Source organism: Lissotriton vulgaris, unplaced genomic scaffold (genome assembly GCF_964263255.1).
Source record: "Lissotriton vulgaris unplaced genomic scaffold, aLisVul1.2 SCAFFOLD_1864, whole genome shotgun sequence".
Taxonomy (NCBI): Eukaryota; Metazoa; Chordata; class Amphibia; order Caudata; family Salamandridae; genus Lissotriton; species Lissotriton vulgaris.
The window spans coordinates 467,420-477,520 of NW_028252660.1; positions in this window are offsets into that span (position 1 = coordinate 467,420).

The window sequence follows — 10,101 nt, forward strand, 5'->3', positions numbered from 1 at the left end:
TTCCTTGCCTTTCCTACACTGGAACGGACATGCGGGTGCAGTGTTACATGCTCTTCAAAGTTACACTTAGTTCATCCACTGACCGTCTACTCTCTCTAGATCATGGGTACTCACAAACTTTCTCTCAGGGGCTATATTTACAGTGTAGTTTGTGGCCGAGGGCCGCACTGGTGGGGGCGGAGTCAGAGGGGGCGGGGCTAAAGCAAAACAAAAACTTGTGACCATGAGGTTGCACACAGGTCCCTGCAGCAGATGCCTTCATCCACTGAGCCACTAGACCCAGCATTTACATACATCTCTCTCACTCATGCTCTACCTCCTGCCCTCCCTCTCCATCTCTCTCTCCCTCCTGCCCTCCCTCTCCCTCCCCCTCTGTCATCTCACTGTGTGTGTGTCTGTCTGTGTCAGCCTTCAGCCCGGGCTGAGACAGCTTCCTCAACGCGCACACACAGACAGCCACACCAAAGTACTTAACAGGTCTTTAAAAGACCATTAACATATTATTGAGGCTTTGTTTGTTGTAGCGCCCCTGCATCTCCACCCTGACAATCACTGCTTGCCCGGCCCCACAGAGCAGAGTCTTTGTTCTATTTCACCTCTTTGTGGCCCTGCATCTCCACTCTGCCCTGTGGGGGCCGGGGGAGCAGTGATTGTCTGCAAGGTCTGCACACCGCCAAGGAAGGCTTGCCGGGCCGCCACCGGCCCGCGGGCCGTACTATGAGTACCCCTGCTCTAGATACACATATGCTATCTAAGAGTCAGATAGTAGCATGATCCAGGTATATGGACACATACAGTTTCTGTGTCACCCACCCAGGCTGTTGTCCTTCCACCAATCATTGCTTCATCATTCACCCAGCCATGCATCTCATATTCTTTCCTTCCCAGCCACGTCTTCAATCTCAATAAGTAAGGAATATATAAGAGCTTACCTCTGCCCGCCACCACCACCGTCTGAACTCTCACAGCCGGCACTGGAACCGCCGCATCCTCCCCTGAGGAATTGCCCTCCGCCTCCGTGTCGAGCACCACCACCTCCGCGTTGGCCCCGCCACCAGATGTTCCACCTACAAAGTACATTTAAGAATGTTAGAATAAACCACTCACTAGTATTTGGTCTAGGAATGAAGACATGTGAAAACAATGTAATGCAGCACTTTTTGGCACAACTGATGAAGGCTGGCTTTTAAACACGCACCATTTTTTTCCACACAGACAGAAGATGGACTTCTAACAACAAGATCAAGTTGAAACAAGGTGAGAGCTCGGCTCGACCACAAGAAATGTCTTCAATTAATCGTCAAAACCAAACAAAACAGGTGATGGACAGAATGTGGATCAATATCACACATTCACCCCAGTCCAAAGATCTGGGCCCAAATCCATCGTTTTTTTGCACTCCACACCACCCTGGGTTAGACAGTGGCGATATGCAAATCAGCTCTGACCCTGTGCCCCATGGGAACAGTCCAGTCCGAACTACAAAAGCCATGTCCTTCCCAGAACGGAATCAAGCATCCGAGGACCGGACCGGTTTCGAGGTAACACCTCTCATCAGCCCGGCTAGCTTGACTCCAGTGGTGTGGAGTGCCTGGGACCCACGTCTGAGCATCCCCAGCGCACTTACGGCAGCAATTGCAAACAAAACAGGTGATGGACAGAATGTGGATCAATGTCACACATTCACCCCAGTCCAAAGATCTGGGCCCAAATCCATCGTTTTTTTGCACTCCACACCACCCTGGGTTAGACAATGGCGATATGCAAATCAGCTCTGACCCTGTGCCCCATGGGAACAGTCCAGTCCGAACTACAAAAGCCATGTCCTTCCCAGAACGGAATCAAGCATCCGAGGACCGGACCGGTTTCGAGGTAACACCTCTCATCAGCCCGGCTAGCTTGACTCCAGTGGTGTGGAGTGCCTGGGACCCACGTCTGAGCATCCCCAGCGCACTTACGGCGGCAATTGCAAACAAAACAGGTGATGGACAGAATGTGGATCAATGTCACGCATTCACCCCAGTCCAAAGATCTGGGCCCATAAAGCCATTATCTGACCCAGGGTGGTGTGGAGTGCAAAAAATGATGGATTTAGGCCCAGATCCTTGTACTGGGGTGAATGTAAGACATTGATCTATATTCTGTCCATCAAATAGTTTTTTGCAATTTTCAATTAATCGTCAGCACTAACCACTTTTACATTCTCAGTTAAACGTTTCGTTTTTTTATTATGACTTCATTTTAATAAATGTGTTTACTTTTAATAAAGCTTTTAAACTTAGAGAGACTCTGTGTTTTTTGGTCCAGAGTGACTGAGCGAAAGGTTTTGCAATTTTTGCAAGCATGAGTCCGTGCCTCTGACACTTCTTGACTCTGACTCCGTACTCTTCAGCTACGTTGGATAATAATCATCATTGGGGATCAATGATCGATGAATTCGGGAGGTAAATGACTGTGTCACACTATGTAGTCAGTCAGTAAGGACATTGGGGGTTCAAAGTCTGTTATCACAGAGGTATGTGGAAACTCTAACAGCGCCTATTATAATTGATAAGCAATGCACTATTTATTGTCCATAGTTCTGTTTCTGCAGAAGAATTGTCCGCGCCACTGTAGTGGTATGGATTGTCCTCCTATCCAAACCAAAAGGTAGTATCTTATTCTTTCTTGGTGGTCATTCACATTTTATAGTTGGGAATTTTCAAAGCAGATAGAACACTTCAAAAGACATTATGGACAATCCCAGAGGACTGCACTAAGTTGATAGAGCTATTGCTGACTAGAATGGGAGTTTCGCCAACCGTGCAATCTTAGTTAGCTACACAGACAGACTAATAAGAATAATCTAGTAATACCACAGGGAGTCATAGTAGAGGCAGGATAAGAATTTAGATACAGTCTACAAGAAGATCAAAGACGATTTTGAAAAAATCAAATGAGGAACGCTAGGAAAAATAGGTACTAGTCTAAAATGAAAACTTACTGGGGCCAGCAAAGGAGCCCTCGCCTGCCCGATCCTGGCCCTGTTCAACAGCATCCGCCGCCTGCTGCTCCTGTGTCCTCCCCTCGCCCCTGGGGGGAGCTGACGTACAACATGAAAGAAAGAACAGAAAACATGGATGATTGTTGCTTGTCAATGTCAACCAAATCAAACATTTCAAAAGAACAATAACAAAATATTTCCGCGAAATTATATTGATTAGGGTTAGTTTTCATTTATTTGCGGACCTGTGACTTCGAAAGTCACGTAACTCACTAAACAAAGTATTGAAAGGTTCACCTAGGACTGGAAGGCAGCAGTCCACAGGCAAGACGCAAGGTGACAGACAAACTCCGTGTGATTTCATTCAGATCAGTGACAACACTAACAGTTGCCTGCTACATTACCAGTCATTTAAATAGTCAAACTATCAATCCACCGCCACTATTTTTCTTATTGTCAGGGGTACAAAGGAAGGGGCAGATTTAAGCCCCTTGCGGCTCTTTTGCTCCGTTCTTGCGTGACTTTTGTGACGCAGCAGCTAAACAAAAAAGGGCGCCATGGTGCGGCGTATAATATTATAACAACGTGACGCATTTGGGAGATGCATCCCGTTATAAAGCCCTGCGCCATCAGGGGGCGTTCCGGCGCAAGGGAGGGCATTCCTGCGCTGGAACACATCCTAAAAGTGGCTGAGGGAAATCTACAAAATTTCAATCAGTCACCTTTAGGACAATGATGCGTTACACAAACCCTGCACCTGCTTGAAGCAGACGTACGGCTTGACCCAGCATTGGGGAGATAGGGTACCCAAGAGCATTGCTGGAGCTGCGCCATCGTTGCGACGCAACTCCAGCAGTAAAGCTTTGGTGACGTTTTGGGCCCATGGTGCGCCGCATTGCAAATACGGCGCACCATGTTTGGTGGTGGTAGCGGGCCGCACAATTAATGGCGCATCCCTGCTACTTTGCAGGGATGCGACGGTAATTGCAATTCTGCCCCTTAGGGGCATACTTACTTACGCGTTCTGGCGCATCTCCAGAGATGCGCCAGATCAAATGCGTCACGCAAAACTACCCTTGCGACACGACAGATGCGCCTCATTTACAATGCGGCGCGCCCTGGCGCAAGGGTAGGCACTTGCGTGACGCATCTCGTCACGTAAGAGCGGCGCATCGCTGGAGTCACGTCGCCAACGCAATGCAACTCCAGTAATGCTCAGGGCCACCCAATACTTAACATGCTGTGTCAGTCCTTACGCCTGCTTCAAGCAGGCATAAGGAATTGAATTGACGTAGCAGCGTCGCAGAAGTGCCTGCGTTAAATCTTGTAGATTTCACGCAGGCAATTTTGCGAGGCGCACAGCCGCCGGACCGCCCACCCTGCGTACTAGGAACGATCCCATTGTGGAGCAGGCCCATGGCTTTATAACGTGACGCATCTCCCTAGATGCGTCATGCTGTAAATGACTCGCAGAGATGCGCCACGTTTACGCCGCTGTTGCGTCACGCAAGGCAACGTAAACGTGGCGCAAGGGGCTTGTAAATGTAATCTGCCCCCTAGTGTCTAGCATTACGCAGTTCTGTAAAGTACACTCATACATAATAGTTACTCAGGCCAATGAGACCACAAAATAGAAAACAAATAAGCATAGTAGCAACGCCACTGAGAAGGAGAGCAGTGCACCTGAAATGCACAGAAGATTTTGAAATATAATTTAACTACAATGTAATCGTCATCAGCGGCATTATTGGCTTGCTCCATGTAAAAAACAAATATTTGCAATACAACAACACAGAGCAGGAGAAAACATCATAGTAGTGAGTGATGAAATAGCTACTACTACTCACCAAGCCCGGGGATCTCCAAGCCGAGCTGGTCCAGCAGGTCGCGCTCCCGGTCCAGGAGGTCCGTCCAGCGATGGGTGACCTGGCTGTAGGTGCGCTGGACCCCGTAGAGGTGGGATATGGCCCAGCACACCTTCTCCCACCGCTTCCGGCGCTCCCGGATGTTGTAGCCGCCGGCCGCGATCCTGCCGCCTCCCGCGATGGTCCTGGGCAGGCGGCGCTGGACGAAGTAGACCAGCGCGCCCACTTCCTCCGGGCTGAAGATCTCCCGTCGCATCACCTGCTCCCCCCTCAATCGACCGCATGGTGTCCTGGCACGGGGTCCAGGACTCTTCCTCCCCGCCGCCGCTGCCGCCCTCAAGTGCCTGGGCTGCTTCACGGCGCCTGGCTTCACCATGGTCTGGGCAGTTAAGGTAGGAAGTAGAAAATTAAGAAGGAATAGGATAGGGAAGAAGAAAAGAAAAGAGTTTAAAAAAGTAGTTTAAAAGTAAAGAAAAATAGCAGAAAAGACAAAAATATACAGCTAGGAAAAGAGAGGGATAGATAAGAAGCAAAATCGTTAAAAAAAAACTGAAAACAAGCAAAGGATGGCAAAGATTGCAAGAGGATTAAACACCATGCCCAGACACAGGAAATGAATGAAAAACAAGATGGCCGGCGCCAGTTCACGAGCGCGAAAGTAAGTTCGCACAAGATTTTCCTCGCGATCTCGTGCGAACTTGTACTCGCAATGCGCTTACTGCGCGAGATTATACATAGCGGGCGGAAACGGAAATACGTCACGCAAACAAAATGGCCGCGCCCGTACTCGACCTTGGGGTAAATTCGCATGTTGCGCTGCAAGCGGCTCGCGAATACTGCAAAAAAACTCGCAAAACAACAAGCCGCAAAAAAATATAAAGCTCATTCGCACGAATTGGTGGCTTCCGCGGTCGGTTTCGCACGACGCCGCGCCCCGCGAATAGCGCGAAAAAAACGAAAAACGATTTTTGCAAAAGCAAAAGCAATGAGCAGGTGCAAAAGGTCAACCTCATGATTTGTAACGATTCCCTGTAGTGCTTCCTGAGGGGGCCCTCCAGAATTCGGTTGCCTGCTTGCAACTATTGTGTGACCCTGCTCTGACCTTAACTGTATGCCACAAAGGTCCCGATTTACAGCTAAGGGAGCAGACAAGCAGGTGCCAGGCTGGACCTTCAAATTCAGTGACACATTAATTAGCCCCTAATTCATTATTGTCAGTTGGGGCAGGGCAGGTGTTGTTAATAAACTAACCCCAAATTAATTCATTTCAGTTCAAGCAGGGCAGATGGGCTTGCTTTCCCCCCCCATCTTCTACAGTGATGATGAACCAGAGGGTGGCATTGATGTAACAGAGGGTGGCATGGGTCAAAGAGAGGGTGGCAGTGGTGAAACAGAGGGTGCTGGGAGGCTGTGATGATGAACCAGACGTAGAAACAACATAGTCGCGACCGTTGCGAGCCGACAAGTAAGTTCGCAATTGCAAACTAGTACCAAATCCTTGCGAACTGGCAGAAACACTTGCGAACACAAAAAAATAAAAAATCCGCAAATTCGCAGGAATTCGCGGATTTTGCGGATTGCGAGTTCGCAAATCCGCTAAATTCGCGAACGCGAGATTCGCAAAATTCGCCCATACTTATTAAAAACGTACCTTATTTTCGATATTTTTGTTGTCTATATTCTATCTAGTTGATATTATGTCTAGTCTATATTTTTGATTCGATATTTTGGCTATTAATATCGATATTACTCGATATTTTTGTAGTCTATATTATTTCTGGTCGATATTTTGTCTAGTCTATATTTTTACCTCGATATTATATCCAGTCGATATTTTTGATTCAATATTATGTCTGTTTACCAAAAATCCTGCAGGGTATTATAAGGAATTGTCTCAGACTGCGGATTCATGTATTATGAATCTAGCCGATATAGATATGTTGTTTGGGAATGTTGTTCCACAGCCTAATTGGGGATTGATTCGTCATACGGATCATGCACAGAAATTAGGTGATACATGGAATAACCTTAGAGCCGCAGATGCTAGACAAGTTGGTGGTGCTAAACCTGAGGATGTGATTGCTGATCTCCCTGGTAGGATTAATAATTATATGAAGACTTTGATGCCTACTATGCGTGTCAATTGGGACAAGTTGTCTGCGTGTAAGCAGAAGAAAGACGAGAATGTGTCTGACTTTTTCACTAGGTTCGAAGAGACGTTTATCGACCATAGTGGCCAAGACATGAGTACAGAAGGTGGTCAATGGTTGTTTGTTGACAAGTTTGTGCATAATTTACTTCCCGAATTGTGGAATAAGTTGAAAGATTCTGAGAGTGCTTGGGCTGTTTCTACGTCAGCGCAGATTTTGGCTACTGCCCAGTACTATGAGAATAGAAATAAGTATGAGATAGAGAAAGCGGATAGGAAGACTAAGGAATTGAAGACTAAAGTTCTTTTACAGCAAGCTTGTCCGCCTCGTAATAATCAGCGCGATTATCAGCAACCTCCGCAATATCAGAGAAACTCGCAAAGGTTTGAGTCTTCTCAACAGCGTTTTCCCGTAAGCCCTAACCAATGTGCGTATTGCAAAGAAGAGGGTCATTTCAAGAGCAGTTGTCCGGTTTTGTTACAGCGCGCGAATGGTGCTTCTGGTGTGACAGGTCGAAGTGTTCAGCAAGCTCCTAGAGGTAGAGGACGTGGTGTGTTACCTCAGAATGTGCGTTCTTTGCCTCCACAGAACTCTATGAATAGCTTTGATCAGCTGAATGGTGCGTCTGTTAGGACGGCTCAGTACTATGCGGACAATTACTACGTCGAAGGTGAGAATGTGGATGGTAATGATTGCTAGGACAGCCATAGACAAAGAGAGGGAGTTGTTTCAGTTCCAGTAGATCAGAGTGGACCTTATGTTGAAGTGATTACATCAGGTGTGTCAGAGCCTTTTCTGTTGGATACTGGTGCTGCGAAGAGTTCTATTATGCACTCTAAACTCCCTGGCGCACCTTTGTCTGGCTCAACGAATGTTTCAGTAGGTTTTTCTGGTGCCCCGGTTACAAATCCGATTTCTAGTCCATTGTCTATTTCTGTTGGACCTTGTGAATTCGAAGCACCCCTTATTCTGACGACAGGTTGTGGTGAGAACTTGTTGGGATTGGACTTGTTAAAGAGATTGTATGCGACGCTATATTGTTCTCCGTCAGGAGTACATCTTACATTGGGTAAGAGAGTGATCTCTCCGATGTATTTGTCTATAGATCGACTTCCACCTGAGTTGTCTTCTCTCCCTGATTCTCTTTGGGCTACTGGTCCTAATGATGTGGGTCTCCTGGAGATCCCGCCATATGTTGTGACATTGAAAGCGAATGCTAGATTGCCACGCATTCCGCAATATCGGATTTCCAATGATGGTGAAAGAGCACTTTTGGCGATTATCTATGATTTCATTGAGAAAGGTGTGATTGAGGAAACAAGAGGTAATGTGTGCAATAGTCCGGTTTTGCCTGTTCTGAAAAGAACTGATTCTTCACAGCCTCCTGTATATAGGTTTGTGATCGATCTTCGTGAGGTGAATAAGATTGTAGTTCCGCAATTCCCTGTTGTACCTGATAGCACCGCTTTACTGACTTTGATCCCGGCTACAGCCACGTGGTTTTCGGTGATTGACTTGAAGAATGCTTTCTTCAGCATCCCGATTGCTGTGGAGAGTAGGGATATTTTTGGTTTCTCTTTAGGAGGATGAAGTTTCCGGTTTAAGCGCGCTCCTCAAGGCTACTGTGAGAGTCCATCGATCTATAGTCAAGCTTTGAAAACGCAACTTGATTTGCTTGTTTTACCTGATGGTGCTGCTCTTATCCAGTACGTTGACGATCTGTTAGTTGCTGCTGTCAATAAAGAGATTTGTAGAAAGGCTACTTTGTCGTTGTTACGTCACTTGTCTGATTTCCATCATAAGGTTTCTCTTTCGAAGTTGTAATATTGTCGACAAGAAGTTACCTACTTAGGTCACCTCATATTGAAGGAGGGAAGAAGATTGACCCCAGAAAGAATTCAAGCTATTGCGAAAATAAATAAAGTACTTTGCCTTGGCATCACACTAGGTAATTATATTTCACTCCCCTTTTTTTGTTTCACTGCAACATCAGGTGAGAGACCTAACAGATACCAGTTTTTGTACAAAAAATCCCAGATGACGATTTTCCGCCAAGTGGTGGGCTGATGGGAGTATTTTCTGTCTTGTTCTCACACTTTATCTTCCTTTTGTGATCAGACACTTGTTCATACATGCGTCACTTTGGAATTGGCACACAATATTGAGCCTATGATAGACCTCCAGTATCCCTTGTGTGTTTGTTATAGTTGGATTGGGGGATAGGATACTTTGTAGGTCTCTAAATTTGTTTCCCCTATAGACCCTCCCACACAGTTGTTTTTTGTTGGTGTGTTTGATGTACAATCCTGGTAAGGGAATTCCAACTCCAGCTGGTCATTTTGCTCCTCCAACGTATCCGTTCGAGGCTTTGTAGCTAGATTTCATCCACATGGAGAGGTGCAACAACCTAAAGTATGTGTTAATGGTTGTTTGCACTTTTTCTAGATGGGTGGAAGCCTACCCTTTGAAGGACAATACTGCCTTGTCCACAGCGAAAGCCCTTATTTAGGAACTCTTCCCTAGGTATGGTTTGCCGAGAATGATCTGGAGTGACAATGGGAGTGAATTTGTGGGTCAAGTGATGAAGAGAGTATGTAATGGGTTAGGAATTAGGCAGAAGTTCCATGCTGCAAATCACCCCCAATCAGCTGGTCTAGTCGAGTGCTATAATGGCACTCTCAAATTGAAGTTAGCCAAAATTCAAGCCAGCTCTGTTTTACAATGGCCAGATGCTTTGCCACAAGCTCTTTTGTCCACTAGAATGACTGTGCATTCACGAATGGGTTTGAGTCCGTATGAGGTAGTGTTTGGTCGCCCGGCAAACATCTGGGGAGTGCCGAGGCCGACAAAGTTTAGCAAAATAGAACCTCCTGTGTTGCTTGACTACCTGTACGAATTGACGGCTAAATTGCGTGTTTTGCATCAACAGGTTTATGATACACTGCCACAGGCTTCTGAAGATCCAGGACATGCCATTGAACCTGGCACGTTGGTGCTCGTGAAAGATTTTCAGCGAACCAAGAACGAGCAGCCCCGCTGGACAGGACCCTACCTGGTGTTGTTATCTACCCGTTCGACAGTTCGAGTGCACAGTAAAAAGAAC